The following is a 26,317-nucleotide window of genomic DNA, read 5'->3' as shown; positions in this document are numbered from 1 at the left end:
CATGATATAATTTTTTTTTCTATTTTTTACTAGCTGCGCTCTAATAAAAAAGATGGGCAACCAGAATTTCACTAAAAAAAATATTTTGTACAAAAAATTTAAAAATCAAACAGTATTTTAGGTGACATCGTAACATGAACAACCTTAACTAATTTGGAGATTCTATATCCATCTTGGTTGACCCAACGAAGCAAAAGAACACGATACTTGTTATAAAAATTGGTACTTGAATTTATTTAAAAAGAAATGCCAAAAATAAAGATTAAAAGGTTAGGGAATGGGTTCCGGCATGTGTATGGTTAGGATGCATATGGTTCAACGTAACATCCCGCCCTCTATTCCAATGTTAACATATCCTTATATTTAAAAAACAGAAACGACACACCCTTGTTTTTATTTTTTCAAATAAATTAGAAGTTAGATTTTTTAAGGTATTAACGAGGTGGTGTTATCTATTTTTTCAAATAGGTTAGGAGTTAGATTTTTTAAGGTATTAATAGGATGGTGTTAGTAGTTGGAATGAAAATCACAACGTGATACCTAATATGTAGGGTGCTACCGCCGCTTCTTGTAAAAAATAAAAAATAAAAAATAAAAAATAAAAAATAAAAAATAAAAAATAAAAATATTACCATCAACCACATCAGACTATATATGAAAAATAAAGTGTACTTCCGTCCTTTGATTGGTTAGCGCTTGAGGATTTGCATAACTGCATCCTAAACTCAATTCGGTACAAAAATAAGGGCCTCGCCCACTCACTCACCCAAAAAAAAACATTATTAGTGTTTTCGCTTTGGCTGAGGGCTTACCTACTTGCAGTATATCGCACACGAGCGGTCTAAGGCCAAGAAAAAAGTAGACACGGCACACAACTTACATTACCATACTTTAAGCAAGTAAAAAGTAGGGGTGGCAATCGACCCAGAACCCGACATGAGGGGTTGACCTGATCCAATTTGGGTTTAGATTAAAAAAAAAGTTGGACATGATAGGTCGGGTCTGGGTCCATATTTTGGAACCAAATTTTATTTGGGTCTGAGTCCAGATCTGCTTGGGTCCAGATTTAAGTCCCACACTGTATTTTTGGATCCAGTGAATTCGGGTTCTTGCCCTGCGGACCCGACTTGACCCGTTGCCACCCTTAGAAAAAAGTTTGTATAAGATTAAGGCCCCAAATAATCAAATTAAAGTACACCTCAAAAATTCATTAGAAGAGATTGCATCTCTATTTAAAAACTCTCAAATCGATTATCTCGACATCAAGATGTATAGATGTGAAAAAAATAGATCTCAAGTCTGAGAAATAGTGCATATTGTAATGCATTATCAGTGCCGCCAATTTTCAATTTTTTCAAGCATCTATATATGTGCTCGATTTACATTATTTTTGAGGTTTTGAATTTTTATAATTAATGGTAAAAATAAGCTTTCAGGCCATCATTTGTATTGTTCAGGACGTATACATTCCCTTACTATTTATAGGTATAGGTATGGCTTACTCTAATTGTTTTAGGGCCTCAGCCTAATACAAACCACATCTCTATCTCTCCCTCCTCTCTCTCTCTCTCTCGTATGCAATTAAGCCGTAGGGTTACATATATCTTCAACCTTCGCCTTTAAATAAGCCGCTCTCTTTTTTATTGTCGCTATACCATGAAAGAACAGTTGAGCTCTTTTGGTAAGTCTTCTCTCTCTCTCTAGAAATGGCGAGCTTGGACAGAGGTGCAGGGGTCCGTAGGGGTCCATGGAGCCCTGAAGAAGACACGCTCTTGCGAAGATACTTTCAGGACAATGGCTAGGGTAATTGGAGGCTTCTTCCAGCTAAAGGAGGTAATCTCTCTCTCTCTCTCTCTCTCTCTCTCTCTCTCTATTTTGAACATAATCTCTATTTCTCTCTCTCTATTTTGAACATAAATATCTATTTCTCTCTCCATATTTTGAACATAATATCTGTTTCTCTCTCTTATTTGAACATAATATCTATTTCTCTCTCTCTATTTTGAACGTAATCTCTTTCTCTCTCTGTCTCTTTTGAGCAGAGTCTCTTTCTCTCTCTCCTTCTTATGCTTGTTTATGGAGGAGTTCAGAATTTGGTCATAGTTTCCGTGGACAAGTTCCTTTAAAAAAAACCATTAAAGAAAATGCATTTTACTTTAAAAGTAGAGAGAGAAGAAAAAATAAAAATAAAAAAATAATAATTATGTATTGACATTATTAAAGGGGGTCAATTACCATTTGATATCTGCCTGAAATCACCCCCTTCCGCTGTGGCCTTTTTTTTATTTTTATATTACCCCCTTACTAATAATGCAAATACCGTATAGGTTGCTACCTCTTCTAACCTCCTAATACCCTTGGAATTGACCCGATTGCCCCCTAATTTGAGCCCTTCTGCACCCAAAGTGGGTGCCCAAACCAATGGTGCACCCAAATCCACGCCATTCCCTTGGTCGAAATTTGTGGAAACGTTGTATAATAATTTCATTAAAAAATAGCAAAGAATGTAATAGGGTGAAGAGGGTATTTCTTTATTGCATTTGAAATACAAAGTATAACAAGGATTACAATGATATAGTGTGACCAAGAGTTTTTTGACATGAGTCTTCTCCAATTTTTGTTTTCTTGAGGATCAATTCTCTATGCAAGTAGGCTATCACCCCTTTTTATAGGCTTGAAGACCGCCATTCCATTCAGTTAATGGGTCTTCCATGGTGGTTTTACACCGCCCTTCTACAACCTTCAACTTTCCAATGCCGTTGTTATTCACCACTTTTTCATTTACTTAGTTACAAAGCAAAATTTTGCACCGCTCCTCTTATTGTAAAAAGGAAAATTCGGAGAAGAGATGAGATGGCGGTGAATGGAGACAAATTAGTATTTTAACACCCCTTCTTTTAATTTGGCACTAGCATAATTAATATTTTAACATCTCTCTTAATTTATTACTCTCATAATATCTCTGAATTGGATAAATTTATCTATTGAAAGTTTTTTCGTGAAAATGTCGGCAACCTAATCATTTGTGTTGATGAATTTTGGCTCAATTTCACTGGTTTCTGTCAATACCCTGATGAAATGATGTCGTATTTCTATATGCTTCAATCTGCTGTGAAATACTGAATTTTTTGTCATTGCAATGGCTGACATGTTGTCTCGAAAAATTGTTGTGGGGGTATCCTGCATTTGATGCAAGTCTGATAAAATTCTTCTGAGCCAAAGAATTTCATATGATGTTCTTGTTGCTCAGATATATTCGGCTTCTGCTGACAATAAAGACATAATATTTTGTTTTCTTGATGACCACAATATCACTTTTGTTCCTATATAGAATATATAGTCGGAAGTGCTTTTTCGATCATCAATAGAACTTGCCTAATCACTATAAAAAAATCCAACCAGATTAGTATTATTTTTCATAAATTTGATACCGTGTTTTTTTGTTATCTGGATATATCTCAAAATCCTTTTTGCTGTAAAATACAATTTACTTGGTTCATTCATGAACTTGGAAAAATAGGGATTGCATACAATGAGAACATTTACCTTTGATACAAGGAGGTGACAATTACTTATAACCGTCCAATGTGAAATTTGATTGCTTGGGTGTATTACAAAGTTTGAGAAAATTTCTTTTGAAGGTTGAGCTTAGTTATTGAAATAAATACTAAAAGAAAGACTAATGTGATCTTACCGGGGGGATTTTTTTTTTTTCTTCTTCTTCTTTCACCCATTTTCTTTTCTTTTTCTTTTCTTTTGGCAAATATCACTTACAAGTAGTTTTTTTACAATAACTCTTACTTCAAAGAAAATAAAACTAGCAAATCCAAGATCTTAAAAACCTTGATGCCATTAAACTAATTTATTTAAAAAAATAAATAAATATCCACAATTCTTATGCTTGGGAATATAAAGCCAATATAATTAAATATGACAAGAAAAATATATAGAGTGTTGGAGATTACCTCGATCGAATTTATTACATCTCACACCGAGTCACCACCATCCGATGACGCGGGATCAACGATAAACCTTTAATCTCAACCGGGAAAACAAGTTTAGGCCAAACCCTCTAATAGAACTATGAACTCCTTTATCAAAACACTTCAAAGCTTTCTCTTCAAGCCAAATCTTAAACTAACACAAGGAAAGTTTCATTAGGGTGGGGTGTACCACCCTAGGCGGTACTTAAAATTAATTATATGATTTTTAGACATCCATATAATCAAATTTGAATATTTAGATCAATATAAAATCAATATCTCTATTTTTGTAAATCTAAATTTGTTAAATAAAATATTCATAGATTTAGAAAAAATTAAAATAATAATTTTAAAAATCATATATAATTAAAACAAACATAATTAAAATAATTAGATGAGAAAATGATCCATATGATCTATGAATTAAATAATAAATGTTGGGGCACTCCACTTTCAACTGTGGATTACGGTCCACACTTACTTCATCAAACCGACCCAGTATTTTTCATGATCAACAGTCCATGTAGCGCCTCATTAGTGGGTCATCAAATTCTGGCCAACGAGCTAAAGGGTCGTAATCTCAGTTTGTGGATTTAAGGTTATCCCCTAGAGACGTACCAATGTCGCCTAGATCTGATGCGACTACAACTCCTTTAGTGCATAGGTGTATCTCTCGCACATGCATAAGCTTCACCCTAAAAGGTTGTTCACTTTCCTGAAACAGTTATCATTATGCATGCTGTGTGATGGCTCGCGAATGAGGTTTTGGCTCTCATCTCTAAAAGCTATCATCACACACAAGGGTCATACAGTTCTCCAGCTCACTCATCGAAGCATATTCCGACCTCATCAAGGGATGACTTATTAGAACCCTTATCGGATAGTTTTCTATGCTCAGGTCACATAGGTTTTTAACAACCGACTGGCCTAGCTCGTCAAGCTCAATCCTGTATCAGCAAACATTGTTTGCTTAGTATGGTCCACGATGGATCACACTTCCACTGAGTTCATGTTCCACTATATCATTTCTACAAGCACTCATAAAGCCTTTAATGGTCACACTCACCCAACAAATACAACCATCCAATTTCACATCTAATATTCAAAATTAATTGTGACGACCTTGTACCAAAAGTAAATGGTCTTATGGTATACTTTTCTACAAAATTTAAACACAAACTACTCTAGAGAGAGAGCAGGGGAAGAGAGATATTATATCACTTCAAGCTTTCCTTTATTAACAGACGCTCAGGGTGGTGTCAACCATGCTTCTTTGGTTGTTAATGTCTACTAAATTTTGGTTTTCTGTTTCTCTTGTATATTTTTTAAACCTTTTTTTACTTTAATGGAAAGTTGTGTGTGAATGTTTAAAAATAAAATAAAAAAGCTTTCCTTTATTAACCGAATAATTGATAAAGAAAGAAAGAAAAAAAGGTAGAGCTCCCGAGATTAGAGAGAGAGACTATAAAGAATGATAGAGATCTTGAGATCGAGGAGATAGAGAGTGCGACACTTTGGCCACCAGCGCTCTCTCTCGGGCATGTGGCCACCAAGTACCTTTTTATTTAGTTTTTTTGGGATTTTATACATGAGACTATTTACCTTTGATATAAGGAGATCGTAATTACTTGAAAACAACCGATGTAAAATTTGATAGCTTGGGTGTGTCACAAATTTTGATAAATTCTTTTTTGAAGTTTGAGCATGGTCAAAAGAATAAATACAACCATCTAATTTCATATCCAATAGTCAATATTAATTGTGACCACCTTATACCAAATAATCTTTTGACCAATTGGATATGAAATTGGGTAGGTACATTTATTTCATTGACTAAACTCAAAGTTCAAAGGAATTTTTCTCGAACTTTGTGATATACCTAAGCTATCACATAAAATTTTTGTAAGTAATTGTGACCACTTTGTGTACAAGGTAAATAGTCTCATTGTAAAAGGGAAAAGTTTATATATAGAGCCGAGGCTCTAAACAATCAATTTGAGCCTACATCAAAAAGTTCACTAGAAGAGGTTGTCTTGATGCCCAAATAACTTCAAATCGATCATCTTGACATCAAGATACATGGACATGTGAAAAAAATGGATTTTCAGTTTTGGAAATAGTGATTTTGTAACGCATTTTTAGACCGTCAATTTTCAAAATTTTCAAGTTTTCATAGATCTGTCGATCTACACTATTTTTTAATCTTTGAACTTTATAAATAAATATTAAAATATATTTTAAGGCTATCATAAAAATTTCTAGTCGTGAAACCACATTTTTGGACACCATTTGAAAGTAGGCCCTAATTTGATTGTTTAGAGCCTATGCTCTATACCAACCGCACCCCAATTATATACAATCCCTTTTATTTTTACTTTTGTAATTTACTGTTTCATCATTACTTGGGCGAGTCATGCAACTTGCCTCGGACCAGTGGCGAGTACTTTTCCCGATTATTCGGTACGCTGGTTTGAATTATACATAATTATGAAATTTGTTTTATATTATGGTTTTGTTGCAAGAAAATTTTTTAGTTAAATGCACGGCAAAGCATTGGTGGAAATTTGATTGGTTACCAAACAAAAGAAATGAACATGAACACTTGGAAGAGATTCATGAATTATCAAATTACGCTTAAACACGAAAAATTCCGAGTCAAGTACAAGTAATTTTAAAAAAATCATGAATTCTGAAAATGAGTAGGCTTGGATTTTTCTCCAATCCAATTGACCCATGAGCGGATAATTTGCTTTGCATCATGCAAACGACGGGTGCATGTCACCAGCAAATAGGCTTGAGAAACTCTATTGTAATCTAACTCTCCATTGAAAGTTGGACAACGTGATCTAGCACGATGTATATAAATTTTAATTTTTTTTTTTTTTTTTTCACCGACTAGATCACTTACAGTGGTCCAAGTATAATAAAAGATCATTTTAAAATAAGCAAATAAGCAATAAAAATAGTTCTCACTTGCTACCACTAAATACAACTTCTTTATTCAATAAACAAAACTTGACACATTGCTTATGAGAATAAGAAAAACACAATAAATAAATAAAGCAAAGCAAAAGTAAAAATGTTAAAGATTACTTTAACCGGACTTAGTACATCGCACACCAAGTCTCCTCCTTCAATGACAATAGCGCTCGGGATCAATGATTAATCTCAAATCTTCTAAATATGGGAAAGCTTAAGGCTAAATCCTACAACTTGAGAGCATATGTAACTTCTATGGCCAAGGGCTCAAACTCACTTCTCTTAGCTATGGGGCGTGCCCCCTTTCTAAGTCTAGGTGGGGTGTGGCACCCCCTTTTAGATCATATGATAGAGAGAGACCGAGGAAGATCTTGAAGAGAGAGAAAATTGCCTAAGGTGGAGAAAGAGGAGATTTCTTAGAGTGGAACGTGCCTTCAAGAGAGAGTAGAGAGAGAAGGAAGAGATATGTAGAGAATATGGGAGAGGGGTCTCCTATTTATATATTTTTTAGGAGTTAGGGTTTTTTTAGGATTAGATATCTTTCGTGAGATTAAATCTGGACCATTGATCATAAAAAGTTGTGGGTTGAGAGATATGAGTCATCCATTCTTTAGAATAGCTATCATAATTGAAGGTGCTAGAACTTTATCCTCCAGTTTTCTAAACCTAATCTTATAAAAAATTGAATATAAAAAATAATCTCATGCTTTCTTATTTTATGAAGATCATCTCTTATTCTTTTGAATAGACGAACGTCTTAAATCACAAGACTTAACCAAAATTCATTACCTTGACTTGATGCAACCACAACTTTATGGTGCATAGGGGTAATCTCTCGCACTTATACCCGTTTCACCTCGAAAGATGGTTCGATTTTCAGATATGACTATCATATGAATGTTGTGTGATGGTTTGAAGATGAGGCTTTGGCCCTCGTCTTTAAAGGCCAACCATCATACACAAGGGTCACACAGTCTATTGGCTCACTAATCCCAACAACTCCAACCTTATCAAAGAATAACTCACAAAACCCTCATTGATATAGTTCTATGTCTAGGTACCATGGTTTTTCAATTCGACTAGCCTAACACATCAAGCTTAGTTTGAGTATCAGCAAATAGCATTTGCCTGGTATGGTCTACAAAGGGCCACACTTCCAATGTCTTTATATTTTATTATATAAAATGTTTATATACAAGCTTTCATAAAGCCTTTAATGGTCACAAAAACCCAATATCCAATAGAGTGTAAGCATCTAAAGATATTCTTGAAAGTGAATTGCCACTTGCACTTATGGTTTTTTCGATGCGTTTTAAATTCCTTACAACTCGAGTGACAATTATTTCAAATTTATCTTTTTTTTGTCATGTTAAGTTTCAGGGTAATTATAAAAATATCTCTTTTTTTCAATTAATTTGAAAAATGCTCAAATTCTTTAAAATCTATGTTCTTATCCATTCTTTAACTTTCTATATATATTTTTTACCAAAGAACATAACAATACTCATAGAACCGTCATGGTTCAATGTCCTAAAATGACCACCACGGTTTTATTAGCGCCATAATGAATCAAGGTTCTTTGGACCATCATACTACTAATATGTGAGGGAACATACTATTTTATAGACTATGACAGCATCACAGTACCTAATAGTGGCTGATGGTCTGTGATGGTCTAGAAAAGGATGTTGAACCATCGTGTACCTATAAGTACAGTGATGGTCTACAAAACAACTTGAGAGGTGAGAGATGTGTGTCGGACCATTACGGCTCCAATCGAACTGCGAAGGATATTTTTGATAAAAAATTTTATAGAAAGTTAAAGAATGGGTATGGACATACTTTTCAAAAAAATTAGTTGTTTTTTAAATTTATTGAAAAAGAAACATTTTTAATAATATTGACTGCGTGCACAATATCTATGCTTGTGTTTATCAAATAAATTAAAGAACCAACCAAGCTTCGATAAATCGATGCATCAACTTTTTCTGCACCATCATATTTTGACAATTTTTTCATTCACTGCCGTTGTAGTACTCATTGGCTTGCAATTTGATATTTTGAATTTTTTCAAGAGATCTTCAACATATTTTTCTTGAGGGAAAAAAATTACTCCATCTGACTGTTTTACTTGGATTTCAAAAAAATATTTTATAATTCCCAAATCAATCATTTCATATTCTTTCATCATGACTTTATCAAACTCTTCTACATTTTTTTGGCATGTACCAGTATAAATCAAATCATTCACATAAAGACATACAATTAGGAAGGAATTTCCCTTTCCCATTTTCACATAAAATGAAGGTTTACCTGGGTTTCTTTCAAATCCATTTTTTTGAAAATATTTATCAATTTTACTATTCCAAGCTCTTGGAGCTTGTTTTAGCCCATACAATGCCTTTTTCAGTTTATAAACTTTTTCTTCCTTTCCTTTTTCAACAAAACTCAACTGTTGTTCAACATATACTTCTTCTTCAAGTTTCTCATTCAAAGCAGATTTTACATCCAACTGAAAAACTAGGATTTTTAATTGGGCAGGTTTGGCCAAAACAGTTCGAATGGTTTCTAGTTTGGCAATAGAGGCAAAAGTTTCAATGAAATATATTCTAGGTTGCTGTGAATAACCTTTTGCCACTAGACGAGCTTTATGTTTTTTAATGGACCCATCTTCATTATATTTGGTTTTATAAATCTATTTCAAACCAATTATTTCTTTCCCTTTTGGGTGATCTACTAGTTTTTATGTATTATTTTTCTTATGATAGAACTTTTTTCATTCATGTCATTTACCCAAATTGTTTCTTTAACCGCTTCTTCAAAATTCTGTGGTTCACTAGAAAAGAAAGCAACATTACATGATTCATAAATATCTGAAAGATACTTTACTTTTCTTGGAAGCATCTCTAAATCTGAAGAACTTGAACTTGGACTTCCTTGTCTTGGACTTTTTTGACTTGAACTTGAAGGGCTTGGATCTGAACTTTTATTTGAATCATCATTCTCTAAAATTTTTGTTTCTTAGCCAGAATTTTCATTCAAGTTCCATTTACTTTTCTCATCAAGGATAACATCTTTGAAAATTACTAATTTATTTGTTTTTGGATTGTAAAGACGATAAGCTTTTGAACCTTCATTGTATCCAACAAAGATATATTTTTCACCTTTTTCATCAAATTTTTCTCTATTTTGAGAAGTACTTTTCCTATAAACAATGCATATAAAAACTCTGAAAGAGTTTAATTTTTGGTTTTCTCTTATACCATGCCTCAAAAGGTATTTTATTTTTTAGGGATTTTATAGGAGACATGTTCAAAATTTAGATAGCAGTATAGACGGCTTCAGCCCAAAATTTATTAGAAAAATTCTTACCTTTCAACATACTCCGAGCTATTTCGATAATTGTTATGTTTCTTCTCTCAGCTACTCTATTATGTTGTGGTGCATATATTGTTGTCAACTCTCTACTGATTCCATTCTTTTTACAAAAATTCCAAAATTCTTTTGATGTGAATTCTCTTCCTCGATCTGTTTTCAAGGCTTTTAATGGAAAAAAACTTTGTTTTTTTACATCAGCTTTAATCTGAGTAAAAACTTAAAATGCTTTTGATTTTTTAGCCAAGAAATATACCCACATCATTCTGTTGTAATCATCAACAATTAAAAGAAAATATATTTTCTTATTAAAAGTTTTTTGGTCGGTCCATATATGTCTGCATGAACCAGTTCCAATGGAGCACTTAATCTCCAAGATGACTCCGAAAATGGCAATCTATATAATTTTCTATAGATACACCCTTCACATATTTTCTTTCTTTATTTGGTGATGATAGTCCAATTAGCATACCTTTTTTATTCATCAATTTCAAACTTTGAAAATTTAAATGGCCAAATCTTAAATGCCACAAGTAAGATTTATCAATATTTTCAAAACGTAATGCATAATTTTTACATTACAACATCGCCATAGGAAAAACCTTATTTGTGGTTATTTTCACCTTGGCTATAATCTATTTAGTTTTTTTATAAAAAATCACACATTCATCTCTATTGAAATTGACCGAATACTGTTTTTTCATTAATTTACCAATACTCAAAAGATTTCGAGTCAAGTCAGGAACATAAAAAACATCGGAAATGAATTTAGGATTTCCTCCGTTTGGTTTTAATGTAATCCGTTTTCTTCAACATTTTGGAACTTGCCGAGCCTGACTTGAAAAGTGACTTTTTCGCCTATCTCAAGAAAGCTGCTTCGATTTCATGTCATATGATTGTTACAACCGCTATCCAGATACCAAATATCATGTGAATTCTTTTGAACATTCATACATAGATAAAACATATGGCATGTATTACTATGTTTCTGTTGAAACCTACAATCTCTGTAAGAATTATTGGGGTTTCTACATTTTTGACATTTATATATGCAATCTCTGGATTCATGCTCTGATATTTTTGTAAATAATATAGTAAAATTTAGGTTTATCTTTTCCATATGGATTTCTGTGGCTATTGAAATTATTTCTTCTTCTTCCTTGGCCCCTAGAAAAATTTTGTCTTCCACGACCACTTTGATAATTTTGAAATGCCCCCTTTCTTTATTTCTTCAATATTTTTTTTTTTTGAAACTGTCATTTTTTATTGAAAAGCTTGCTCTATATTCTGGTTTGAAAATTTGTTCATTCTTTGCTCGTGTGCTTCAAGAGACCCGCTTAATTCTTGTAATGAAATTTCAGATAAATATTTTGATTATTTTATAGTAGCTACAACATGGTCAAACTTTTCATGCAAGCTTCTCAAAATTTTCTGAATAATTTTTTTATCAGAAATATCATCTCCATAACATCTATTCTGATTTATCATTCCAACAACTCTGGTAAAAAAGTTCTAAACAACTTCCTGAAATTCATTTTCAAAATATCCCAAGCTTCTTTGGATTTTGACATAATTTTTATTTTAGAAAAGATAGATTTACTTACAGTTTGCTGGATGAAGGGAAGGGCTTTGCATCTCTCTTTTTGTTTTCCTTGAATTCATTCTGCTTTGCTTGTGACCACGAATCAAGTGTTGCTGCATCTTCAGATACTAAATAACTGTCTTCAACAATATCCCACAAATCATGTGAGACAAAAAGAGTCTTCATTTGGAGACTCTGAGTCGTAATCTTCTCCATCTAAGATGGGTATTGGATTTTGGGTATAATTCATGCCCTAAGTTGATGCCATAGGTAAAAGAGTTTTTTAGGAAGCACGAATCAGGCTCTGATAGCAAATATTGGAAATTTGCGGAAGTGTTGTATAATAATTTGATCGAAAAATAGCAAAGAATGTAATAGGGGTAAAGAGGAAGTATCAATTCAAAAGTATTTCTTTATTGCATTTGAAATACAAAATGTAACAAGGGTTACAATGATATAGTGTGGTCTTGAAGACCATACAGCTTTTTGACAATAACCTCCTCAATTTTATTTTTTGATGATCCATGTAAATCGCTCTGTCACCCTTTCTATAGTCTTGAAGAATGCCATTCCATTCGGTTAATGGGTCTTCTGGTTTTACACTACCTTTCAATTCCGGTTGTTATAAAGCAAGGTTTTGTACCGCCTCTCTTACCGTAAAAGGGTAAATTTCCACAGAGAGAAGAGATGAGTAGAAAGTGTAGGTGAGGAAGTAGGGGTGGGATTTGAAATTGAAAAGGAAAGGTACTTAAAAGGAGAAAGAGCGGTCCGGCAATACAAACATCAAACACTTACGGTGAGTAAAAAGGAGAAAGAGCGGTCCGGCAATTGAGTGTGCGCAAAGCTTTTTGTCATGTGTTTGTATTGCCAGAAAGGTAACTTATAAAAAGTAAAAAAAATCTATAGAAAAATAAAAAAAATATATAAAAAAAGAAAAACAGAAAAAACTCTCCATTTGTTTGGTGTTTGTATTGCCTAAGAGGGAAAACTTAATAAAATAATAATAATAAAAATAATAATAAATAATAAATAAAAAAATAGAAAGGTGATGATCATAATTTTGAATAAATGAGACATGAAATGGTAATCAACTCCCTGAGTAGTATCCATAATTTGCTAAAAAAGAAACAAAAAGCAGAGATTGAAATATTTTACGTTGAAAAAGAGAGTGAAATATTTTCAACGTAAAATATTTCGTGATGGCAGGGCTAAGAAGGTGCCATAAGAGCTACAGGCTAAGATGGAAGAACCACCTTAGGCCCTGTATCAAGCATGGAAACTTCAGCTCTGACGAAGTGGACCTCCTCCTTAGGCTCCATAGGCTCCTCGGTAACAAGTATGGTCCTTTGCATAAGAGCAAGTCTCCGTTTAAAACACGATTTTTTTAAAAAAGATCTATGTTTTCTTAAAAACTGTGAAGAACTCCAAGTTTCTCAAAAGATCATTAAAAAATTTCAAAAAAAACTTCTTCTCTATAAATTTATTTCTTCATTAACTTAATATTATTGAATTTTAATTTAAATACAAATACATCAACAATGGGAGTAAATTTAAGAATCTTCATTTAGAGTAAAATTTCGACAAAATTTTCACCAATAAGTTCCCTTAAAAACAAGTGTGCGAAAAAAGACAAGCAATGTATAACCCAATAATCAATCTTTTTCTTTTCTTTTTTTTTAACCTAGAGCTAAGAATTCAGTACGAGATTCAAATTTTTTTGAGCATTTTGTTGCTTTCTTTATGCACAAAGAAGTTCGATTCATTGCATATTTTTATTTTTTATTTCATTGGGGTAAATTATAGATGGAAAACTATTTTATATATATTTGGGTCTGAGTTTTATTTTAGTTAACTGCAATTCCATGCCAAGGCTCTTTTTTATCTTTTTTTTCTTTGAACGACAATTATATACGTTGGTTTATAGTTATTGTTAATTACTAATATAGTTCTTGTGTTAAGTATTATTGTTGTTGTTTCAGTTGTTTTATTTTGTGCTCCAAATAATCTATGATATGTTTTATGTTGCAACAACAGAGTAAGCATTGTTCATGTTATTGAAAGTTAAAGAATAAATTGTTCCTTTCAAAAAAAAAAAGAAATTTAAAGAGTAAATTGTCAAGTATTATTTTAATGACACTCTATAAGGCACAATAACTACAAATCATAATCCTATATTATGTCCTCTTTACGTATCCACTTTTTTTACCCTGCTTTTTTCAAACAATTCCGAAATATTTTCACGATTCCATAACTACTTATTTTTTGACAATCTATATTTTATCTTATTTTTTTCTCTAATTTTTTGAAACAAAACCGATCTATTAATGATATTCTGGTTCGTCTGATTCGTGGATATATTATTATTCCCTGACTTCCTAATTGTGGTCCTTCGTTATAATGCTCCAAAAACAAAAAGATTACTGGAAAAAGTTTATATGAGGTTGACACCTTAAATTGTAGATCATGTCAACATCGAGATATATGGATCATCATCATCATCCAATCTTTATCCCAACTATTTGGAGTAGGCTACATGAATTCTACTATGTCATTATGTTCTATCAAGAGTCATACCCTCAATAAGTCCATATGTGACCATATCTTTTCCCACTACTTTCATTCATGTCCTTTTAAGCCTTCCAATTGTCCTTTCAGAGCCTCCCACTTGAACCAAATCGTACCTCCTAACCGATGTTGTATTAGATATACGTTGCACATAGCTAGCCCACCTAAGTCTATTTTTCCTTGTTTTATAACTTATTAAAACTATACCTAAATTCTCTAAAATGTAATCATTTCGAATTCTATTCTTTCTTGTCTTACCACTCATTTATCTCAACATCATTATCTCAGCTACACCCATCCTATAGATATGTTGTTTCTTGACTGCCCAACATTTTGTCCCATTAAGTATGGCTCGTATTACAGTTGTCGTATACAACTTTTTTTTGCCCACCTGATATACATCTCCACTTTACCCACCCAACTCAAAAAAATAATTTCAAACTTTGTGACATGCCCTATGTCATCCAGTTTAATATCTAACGGTTAGAAGTAATTGTGACTCATAACCTTATATATTTATGCCAGGAGTGTGAATTATAATCACCATAACATTAGCCAAAGCAAAGAGATGGGTCTCTGGTACATTCACACGAGATCTTTTAGAAAACCTTTCTTGTTCTCAAATCTAGCCAGGTTCATTTGAAAATTGAAATGATTTTAATTTTCGTGAGTCAACTCAGAGTCAGCACCTTGCTAAGTAAGAGTTCTAAGGCACAAACTCAGTTATATAAAAGTTATAAAAATTTATAAAAAATTATTATTTTTAATTAATGCATAAATATTTTTTATATTTGATATTTTTCAATGATTTGTGAGTTTTTTTTATCCTTTGTTTTAATTTTCTTCCTTTTTGGATTTTTTTTAAATTATTACCGGCTATAATCAATTCTTTCCATGTTTTCTATATTAGTTCCATCTTTCATGGAATGTTAATGTGCTTTTTACTTTTTTTTTTTATTTGGAAAAATTGTTTTTATTTTTTATTTTACTCCTTTTTTAAGCTCATACACCCCTCAGACTATGCTTGAGTTACTAACTCAAGCACAGCCGATGTTCCAAGCCCGAGCCCAGTAATTACACCTTATGGTAGCTATATTCAATCCATTTTCCCCCAAAAACAAGATCTTCCCAATTTGATTAAGGTGGAACCATTAAAATTGAAATTGTGTATACTTGGGAAGATGGAGAGAACAATGTCTCCAAAGGACCCAGTCGACTTACATCATGTATATACTTCTAAATTTCATCTTTATATATTTGATTTCGGATGGGGAACGTATTCATTAAATAAATAAATAAATAAATAAATAAATAAATAAAAAGGAGAGCAACGTATTTGGTGAATCAACCGACTCATCTATGTTTTTGCGTCTTCTCTTCATATATTTGATGGAGATGTCTCTATAAATAATAAAAAACCGTATTTGGTGAATCAACCAACTCACCTATGTTTATACTACTTCTCTCCAAAAACCATCTTAAAAATAGATTGTGGATCCAAAATTTTAGATTTTGCTAATCTCAACAGTGATGATGATCATGAGTCTGAATTTTTTTTGAGCTATTGTGGCATATGTTTTTCCTGATGAACGCAAGATGCATTGGCACCGAATGACACCATGTAAGTGTCAATGCATCTTGCGTTATTTAGCTACTGCCACATTCGTGTGTAGACCCTTAATACTTTTCGTACTTTATGAGGACCTTATCTATTGGTATTTATTTATGAGTGGAGAGTTTCTTAGGTGGGGGAAAGATCTTGTTAAATCCATCAAAATTAAGAGCCCTTTTTGTATAGTCGCGACACAAGACATGCATCTCAAAAAATGTATTATATAAGACCATTTATTTTTTATACGAGGATGTCACAATCATTATTGACCATTTGATGTGACATTGGGTGGTTGAAGATACATTACTGATTAAGCAGAAAGTCCCAAATAAATTTTCTCAATATTGTGATACAATTCAATCTCTTAGATTTTATATCGACTAGCTAAAAATGATTGTGACCTCCTTGTACTAAAAGTAAATGGTGTCATGATATACAATCCCTTTCAAATAATCACTCTCCGTGAAGCCATCAATATTGTTCAAATCATTGCCCTATCATTTGAGTCCCTGACTCCTAAATATAACATCCTACCCTCCTTTCCCACATATAACATATCAAAGAAAATACCTATTATACCATTTTTAAATCATGATTATATTTACACCAAATTTCCTAGCCTATATATCTGGCCACTATGTTCTATCACCAAATATATCATAATATGCCCTACCTTGTGGGTATATATATATATATATATATATATATATATGTATTTTTTGAACCCCAAAAACCTACACCAAAAAAATCACTCAAGGAACTCACCAAAAACTTGTATAAAATCATAAGATAGAATCAGTGTTTAAAAAAACGCCGAGTCGAACAGGACTCGCCCGGTTTGACTCGGGAATCGCCATGGACTGTTCGAATCGGTGAAAAAAACGGGAATCGTCCGGTTCTAGAGAGAACCGGACGATTTTGTACAGTGACTCGACGATTCACTGTACGGAATCGACGAGTCCCGTACGGAAGAAAAGAAATTTTTTTTTTTTTTTTTTTTTTTTTTTTATCCATGATCGAATTTTTTGTTTTTGTTTTTTTTTGTAACCCATGATAGAGTTTTTTGTAATCCATGATCAAATTTTTTGTAATCCATGATCAAAATGTTTGTTTTTTTTTCTTGTAATCCATGATCGAATTTTTTGTTTTTGTAACCCATGATAGAATTTTTTGTAATCCATGATCAAATGTTTTGTAATCCATGATCGAAATGTTTATTTGTTTTTTGTAATCCATGATCGAAATGTTTGTTTGTTTTTTTTTTTGTAATCCATGATCGAATTTTTTGTTTTTTGTTTTTTTTGTAACCCATGATAGAGTTTTTTGTAACCCATGATTGAAATTTTTGTAATCCATGATTGAATTTTTTGTAATCCATGATCGAATTGTTTTTTTCTTTTTTTGTAATCCACGATGGAATTTTATGTTTTTTTATGTTTTTTTTTTTTTTTTGTAATCCATGATCGAATTTTATGTAATCCATGATCGAATTTTTTGTAATCCATGATCGAATTTTTTGTAATCCATGATCGAATTTTTTGTAATCCATGATTGAATTTTTTTAAAACTTGTGATTTTTTTTTTAATCCATGATCGAATTTTTTTTTGTAATCCATGATAGAATTTTTTGAAAATTTGTGATTTTTTTTTTTAATCCATGATCGAATTTTTTTTTGTAATCCATGATAGAATTTTTTGAAAATTTGTGATTTTTTTTTTTTAATCCATGATCGATTTTTTTGAAAATTTGTTACTTTTTTTTTTAATCCATATTATTCAAAGAGAAAATGAGAGAGATGATGATTTTGAGGCCACCCTATCCCAGCCATATTATTCACATATCGAGTCCCAACAGCAACAGTGTAGGGATGAGCACGACAGTGCAAGTGAGCATGAAGGATGGACAAGCTTCGGGGATTTTGGATTGGGAATACAACAAAACACTAACACTCATGGATTTGGGAATAGTCAGACGCCTGCTAATATCGATGATTCGTTTTTAAATCGAATCAATGAATTGTTAAACGAATTCAATCAATGGCATCAGCGTGACCAAGAAGAACAATAACGTCGTCTATCATTTTATTTTTAGATCATATGTTACTAATTTTATGCTTTATTGTAGTCCATGTATATTGATATACTTATTCTATGATAATTCTATGTTTTTCCTTTTGTGTGATGTAAATTAAATGTTGAATGGCGGTTCATGCAGGGAAAAAACATATCAATATTCGCATATTCATTCAAAAACATGAAAATTCTTAATGGAGTACCCTCATTTCTTATTGAATTCCTAAAAAATAATATTTATAATGAATTTTAATAATTTTTTCGGATTTTTTTTAAGCTTTACCTTGACCGATTCACCCGATTCCAGATCCGGATCGCCGATTCGCCGATCCGGATTGGTTTTTTGGATGTCCGATCTGGATTACCGATCCGTTTTTTAAACCATTGGATAGAATCCATTCCTACATCTCATCATTCCTATTATATTCTTTTTTGGAATGTTAGTTAGGCATTCAAACCTCATAACTTTGTGTTGAGGTCATCTCACGCTCTAACTATGAGGCAAGAGGCAGGATCCCAACCGCATAAAACAATGTCGTCGTCATTATCATCATCCTAGTGTTATCCTGACTACTTGAAGATAGCTACATAAATCAAGATGCGACAATTTTATGCTGGCGGTCTTACCTATCACAACCCTCTTTTTTTATTTGTGGCTGTCTTACCTATCACAACCCTCTTCCTTTGTTTGGTATCGGCAACTCGGAGTTTCCATCCACATCAAACAAAGTAAAAGTTTTAAAAGTGCCACCGCGAAAGAGGGGTGAGCTTGTTGATGTAGACATTCCGTCACTCATATCAAACACAACCAAAAGGATTTCTTTTTGGACCGCAGTAGTTCTTACGGTGACTATTCTTGCGGGACCACATTCGTACTTCGCCATGAATATCAGTGTCTGAGTAGTTCTTGTGGTGAGTAGTCTATAGTGACCAGTCCTACAGGACCACATTCGTACTTCACCATGAAAATCAATGTATAAGGGCGTAGATGATCATGCCATCAAGTCTTTAAACTGTGAATGTTGTGCTTAATAAGGGAGCCATTATCCAAGGAAACCCCCAAATGTTATGTCAATGAAAAGTGAACATAGGCACGTGCCAGCAGTTGATTTGTTTTTCAATGGTTGATAACCGTTAGATTGTGACTATTGAAAACCCGACAATCACATGGCATGATCAGTAATGACCGTTGACATGATCAGCCACTTTATCAATCTAATAGTGATCGCACTGTTGCAAAATGAATTTAAAAGATATTGAACATATTATATGAAATAAAAACATATGCATATTGTTCATATTTTCTTGCATTTGATTCTATAGTTTTTAAGGGCCTTGATCGAGCCACTCAGCCCATTGCCACCCCTACCCAAATCTCATTGGGAAAACGGATTGTATACAATAAGACTATTTACCTTAGTATAGAGAGGTCACAATTACTCACAACCATCCGATGTGAAATCTGATAGCTTGGATGTGACGTAAAGTTCGATAAAATTTATTTTGACCTTTAAACTGGGTCAATGAAATAAATGCAGCCACCCAATATCATATCCAATGGTCAATATTAATTGTGACCACCTTATACAAAAGGTAAGTAATCTCATCACATACTTTTCCTTGGGAAAAATATGTCCCGACTCACATCCTCTATATATCTATCATCTTCAGCTCAACAAACGTTAACTTTTTTTTAAAAAAAAATATTGGCTAATTTGATGTCAAAATTTGTCCATCTTGCATCATTTATTACGATACATTAGACTTGCATGAACACCAAGTTTTACTCTCAAAAGCGCATCATGCCACTACTTTTGGGTTCGGGATTAGAGTTTTTTGAAAATTTTGAGATGCAACTGTTTAAAACCGCACACTAACCAAAACCTCACCCTTTTAAATCAGGTGGTCATGTTGAAATTGTTAAGGCATGGGGATACTTTCAAACTTCGTTGCAACGGTTGGGCCAAGCCAAGCCCAAGTCCTGTCCCGGTCCATATTGGGCCAGCGTTGTTTGAGCCCCGAGCCTAGCTCCAATCTTGGATGGGCTGGGCCTAATTGACTCAAAAGAAAAAAAAAAAAAAAGGGAAAAGAATAAGAGAAAATGCATGGCACATTTTGGGCCTAGATTGCTAGCCCAGCACTAGTTCCTTGTACCATTTTTTTAAAAAAAAATTATGAATCAAGAAAAAAAAAAAAAAAAACTAAGTTGACTATACAACAATAATACCTCCCATAATTTCTTTGCTTCCAAATAATCAAATAAATCTATGTTAGAGAAGTATCTATATCCAACGAGTCAATTTGTATAAGCATGTCAACTTATATTGTGGACATTTTTTGCCACACAAATTTTTACACTTCGGTTCATTCTTTGCCACATAAAGGAGATCAATCCTTTATTGACTTTAGTATTCTCTTGAGCATTTGAATAGTTTCCAAAAGAATCCTCCTCATTTTTCCACGAATAGTTGTTGGGAAAATAAAATGAAAACCCTTTTTTTTCCCAATCAAATAAAAAACGTTACGTTATTGTGGAATAATTTCAAACAAATACTCTTTTTTTTTCATGTAAGGGAAAGTGTTATATGCATCAGCCGTGGACATCTAATGTTCATTAGTTTCAACAATGCAGATCAATTTTGAACCCCATATTGGGTCAGGCATAAACTATTAAAATTAAATAGGAGGTGCAGATGTAAGGGCCCGCACCGAAACAAATGCTTTAGCACCCTCAAGTGACTGAATTCTTCATGTAATCATAGAATGAACCATTGGTCATGCTTTCTAGGTTTGCTTCATTCTTTGATAAAAAAATAATTTCTAAACATGTCTATGTTGGCTCAAAAGCCTATTTCCGTTTTCTTCTTGCGAAAATGTTGAATAAAAGGCGCTTATTCTCGTTCGAGGTGCAACACTTACTGTACATGTGATTTTCTCGGAACCCCTTCAAACCATATATCTAATCTCTTTATACACTTTAGATTCTCTTTTTCTATCGATCCCTAGCCCTGGCTCGCTCCATTCAAGACATAGTTAGTCCAAATCACGTCCCTAGCACCTCCACCTCATTAGAATGCACTGTCAATCTATAGCTTGCTTTTTCACCGTTGTATCTAAGTCAAAGTACCTTTTAGCTTGCTTGGCAAAACCTTCTAAGCTTCGAAACATCTATCCTAGCCCAAGCAAGCCCTCATAATCAGAACTCATTCATTTGATTCAAACAATAGCTGAGACAGAGCTCACCCCTTCCTCGGCCCGTTGGAGCTCTTTGACTCCATCAATCGGTTTCTCCCCATGAGCTTAAGAATTCTTAGCATCCATGTCTCTATAGTAGGTCAAAGCACTCGCTACTATGGCATTGCATTGCAGGTAGGTAGCAAGGTCAAACTATTTACCCGCGAACTTTTTGCAACAGTAAAAAGCCAAAAAGCAAGCCTACGTGTCTCCACTGGCACGGAAGCCTACGTGTCTTCACCGGCTCAAAAGCCTACATGTCTTCACTGGCTCAAAATCGTACTTGAGAGCTAACACACATGTTTTCTTTGCGCAAAGCGAAGCTTCAAATTATGTTAAATAAAAGGTGCTTATTCTCACTGGATGTGCAACACTCTCTATACATGTGATTTTCTCGGACCCCCTTCAAACCATATCTCTAACCTCATTATACACTTTAGATTCTCTTTTTCTATTGACCTTTCACCTTGGCTCACTCCAATCAAGGCATAATTACTCCAAATCCATTCCTTGACACCTCTACGTCATTAGTCGAATTCTCATTCTCAATCTATAGCCTATTTTCTCACAGGTCTATCTAAGTCAGAGTATCTTTTAGCTTGTTTGGTAGTACCTTCTAAGCTTCAAATATTCTATCTTAGCCCAGGATGGTCCTCATAGTGGGAACTCCTTCAATTCGTTCAGAACCATAGCTGAGACAGAGCTCACACCTTCTTTGCCTCTTCGGGGCTCTTTGACTCCATCAATTGGCTTCTCCCATGAGCTTAAGAATTCCTAGCATCCAAGTCCTGATAACAGGTAGGTAGGTAGCAAGGTCAAACTATTATCTTAGTCTTTGCCCTCAAACATTTCGCAAGAGCAAAAAGCCAGCAAGCATAGGCTCAAACACTTACGTGCCTTCACTGGCTTGAAAACCTACGTCTCTTCACCTAAAAAGTCTACGTGTCCGAGCTGGCTCGAAAGCCAACTTGACCGCTAATGCACTTTGTTTTCTCCGTAGCACTAGCGCACTCTTTTTTCTTCACATCTGGAGCGCCAAGCAAACTATAACTCGAAAGCTTACGTATCTTTGCTGGATCGAAAGCCTACGGGCATTCGTTGGTTTGCTTTTTTACGCTATAATTTGCTTGCACCCGCACGCATTGCATCGCACACTTCTCAAACTTGTGCTTTTAATGTTTCAAAAAAAACAAAACAAAGAGACTATTTATCTTGGATACAATATTTTCAATGCTATTCTGAACAATTAATGTGCAATGATGAGTCTTGGCATGTGTCATTGATCTCATTAAAAGTAAAAAAAAAAAAAAAGGGTTCTCAAACTTTATGATACATCCTTAGCCTTAAAACTTCAAATCTAACTATTATGGGTGATTATAATTGGGATGATTTATAACTTAACAAATGAGCAACCGTATAGTATGACAATCTTGAAAGATTGCATTGCAGATGGTCATCGATTTCCAAAACAATCCCAGGCAGGACAGATAGTGAGATAAAGAACTATTGGAACACTTACCTTAAAAGGAAGCATGCATCGAGATCAAAGTCACAACCTATGCATGCGAGTTCAACAAAAGTGGTAGACCCTCGAGGACACTCTTCACCTGGCTTCAACCCACAAACCATAACTGAAGGTCCTTTAAAAGTGGTCAAGCCACGGCCTCATCGAGTGGGGAGATCCATATTTGCAATGGAAAGTGAAGAGGCTGTTAGGATTATGAGTGCTTCCCATATGCCACATATAGAAGACATGATTCCATTTCAAACCAGTGCAATCACATGTAGGGAGATGATCTTTGAAAAAGAAGAGCTTTTGCAAACAAGTCTAGAGGGAGAGAGAGGTTTGTTGGGTGATGGGTCATTAGAGAGAGATGAATGTGAGATGCTTAATTCATTTCTTTTGGACTTGCCCACTTTAATGTTTTGACTTGACCTTCCCAAATCCTGGTGAAGAAGAGAGGGCAATTGCATGTTATCCCATATATATATATAAAGAGAGAGAGATTAAAATATATTTAACTTGATAAACCAATTAAGCTATAATCCTGGAAATATTAAAAGTTGGCGGAGAAACTTACATAAGGGAAGAGATTGCATAGTGATCGTTACTACAATGTCTATTGCATTTTATGGCAAAATGGTGTAACAACGCCTATTATCATTTATGTATTCTTCTGCTTTTTATGATTTACTATATTTTTGTTCGATGGAAACTTCCTGTAATTTAATATGTGCACTACGACACAATAATCATTTCATCTCATGTGTGGATACTAAAAATTGAGTGATTTACATACAGATCTTAAAATATTTGAGGATACTAAAAATTGAGTGATTTACATACAGATCTTAAAATATTTGAGGATACTAAAAATTGAGTGATTTACATACAGATCTTAAAATATTTTCTAAAATATGAAATTATCCATTTATAGGTACAAATTACAAAGATGGTTGGTCCTAATTTTAAATTTTTTTTTTTAGTTTTTTGTTAGTTGGGCCATGCCCCGAAGGTTTATAGCAATGCCCCACTAACAAAATAAAATAAAAATAAAAATTTGGTCCTAGGATGTCCTCGTACCAAGGGGTAATTTTGATAAAAAAATTTTAAAAAGTGGATTGGCCCACTTTCTTTGTAATTTTCACCCATAAATGGAGCATTTTGTATTTTAGAAAAAAAAATTAAGGTCCTTACATAAATCACTCTAAAAATTATTATTTTTTGACAAATATCATGAATATTATTAAAAAATGAAGTTACCCGAACGGGATTACATCATAAGAAATAGTAAGGGAAGAAAGAGACAGAGATTTGAGTTCCCAAGGAACCTTTATTTCCTTTTTACACCATTTAATGGCGTTCTGCAAAATCCCCTCAACAATACAAGGTCTGCCCCGAAAATTAGAATAAAGAAGTTTAGAACCTTGTAAAAGAAAAGCCATTTCAGCAAAGTTAGCAGTAGCTTCTTCAATTGGACCTGTGAAAGATAGAAAGACAACTCCATTTGAATCACGAACAACTCCCCCAATAATTCCCCTAGATTACCTTGTGAGCTCCCTCCAAAATTTAACTTCAACACATCAGGCGGAGGTGGACACCACACAATCATCGCCCTAATCCTCCCAAAGACATCAAATTGTGAAGTTATATCATAACATCCACCTCTGATATTCTCCATCCTTCCTTTGTTGCAGCCAGCCAATACCAAAGGAAATGCTTGATTTTTAGAAAAAAACCTTTCAAAGGGAAGGTATTCCCCTTCAAAAGTTCGTCTGTTACATTCTAGCCAGATTTCCCACATAATAATACACTTAGCTATCTTCCAAATAACTCTCCTAACCTCTGGTAAACCAGAAATAGAGAGGTTTGTTATAATACCAAGAAGATTTTGGGGCATAGGCATATTAATACCCATCATAACAAAAAACCATTGCCAAATTCTAATTGCAACTTGGCAATGGAGAAAAAGGTGACGTCGAGTTTTCCGATATTCCTTAGACATCAAACAAAATATTTGGAAGAATTTTCCCCCTCTTGATAAGATTATCCACTGTTAGAATATTATATTGTGCAGCAAGCCAAATGAAGATCTGGACTTTATAAGGTATTGACCATTTCTAAATCTGAGACAACTGAGGTATTGCCTACCTCCATTGATCATGGAAGAGAAGTCTGTAACAAGACTTAATTGAAAACACCCAATCACTTCCCTCCTCCCTTATAACTTCATCATCTGAAGCAGACGAAATATAAACACCTTTCAAAATTTTCAAGAGGGAAGATAGTTGCACAATAAGATCCTTACTCGGCCTGTTATATGGTAAGCTCACATTCCAAAAGACATGGTCATCCTCTCTATCGTAAATGTCAACAACCTTGGCATTTGGATTGGTAACCTTCTCAAAAAGGTCATAAAATAATAGCTTCAAAGAACCCCACTTATGATACCAAAAGGAAATGTGAGAACTGTCACCAACTATCCATCTAATACTTCTGTCGATGAGAGGTTTGCATCGAGCAATAGCTTTCCAAAAGAAAGATGCATTTCTACCCCTACCAACTCCTAACCACATACCATGGCTATCCATTCCATATTTTACATCTGAAACTTTAAACCATAAATGATCTTTTTAGAAGAGACTTCGCTACTACCATCTACATAATAGAGCTTGGTTTACTAGTTTAACTCTCCGGATCGCCAAACCTCCTTCACTTTTTGGGGTACAAACTCTATCCCATCTCAAGAGATGGTATTTTCTATCATCACCATAAGAGCCCCACAAAAAGTCTCGCATCATCTTCTCTATTTTCTTACAAACAGCTGCAGGCATCTGAAGGAAAGACATTTGGTAGAAGGACAGATTTGCTAAACACGACTGTAACAGGGTAGCCCTTCCACCTAAAGACATATATTTTGGCTTCCAGAGATCCAACTTACTTTGAACACAACGAAAGACCAAATCCCATGCAGAGATAGATAATCTTCTATCCGAAATAGGCAAGCCCATATAAGTGATTGGGAAATGTTCCACCTTACATGCCAAAGCCTTCGCTAAACCTGAACTAACTCTTCACTACTGTTGATACCAACCAATGATGTTTTGCCAAACTAATCGTCACCTCACAAATATTGAAAAAGGTGGCAATATTACTAACTTACACTGCATCTGCATCACAAAAAATCAAGGTATCATCTGCACATTGTAGGTGCAAAATTTGAATATCAGAGACGACAATCGAAAAACCACTGAAGTACCCCCTTACCCTTATATTTTTAAGTATAAAATTGAAGCACTCGGCATAAATGGTGAACAAGAACGATGAAAATGGGTCACCTTGCCTTAAACCACTCGACACTCTAAAAAATCAAGTGGGAGAACCCTTAACCAAAACAGTGAAATGAGCAGAAG

At 33.8% G+C, this 26,317-nt stretch overlaps 1 long non-coding RNA gene across 2 annotated transcripts; it reads left to right on the top strand.

Annotated features, from left to right (window-relative positions):
• The first annotated feature begins 1,527 nt into the window (after positions 1–1,527).
• LOC105420503 (uncharacterized) lies at positions 1,528–18,267 on the top strand. Of its 2 annotated transcripts, none has more exons than XR_016054721.1 (2): positions 1,528–1,833; positions 17,879–18,267. It is a non-coding gene; the product is annotated as an uncharacterized LOC105420503 (long non-coding RNA). The 2 variants fall into 2 exon arrangements; XR_016054720.1 differs by having other exon boundaries at positions 2,328–18,267.
• Positions 18,268–26,317: the final 8,050 nt, after the last annotated feature.

This window comes from Amborella trichopoda, chromosome 4 (genome assembly GCF_054954075.1).
Source record: "Amborella trichopoda isolate Santa Cruz 75 chromosome 4, AtrichopodaSantaCruz75HAP2 v2.0, whole genome shotgun sequence".
Lineage (NCBI taxonomy): Eukaryota > Viridiplantae > Streptophyta > Magnoliopsida > Amborellales > Amborellaceae > Amborella > Amborella trichopoda.
The sequence above is the reverse complement of the archived record's forward strand: the minus strand, read 5'-3'. Positions and strand labels throughout refer to the sequence as shown.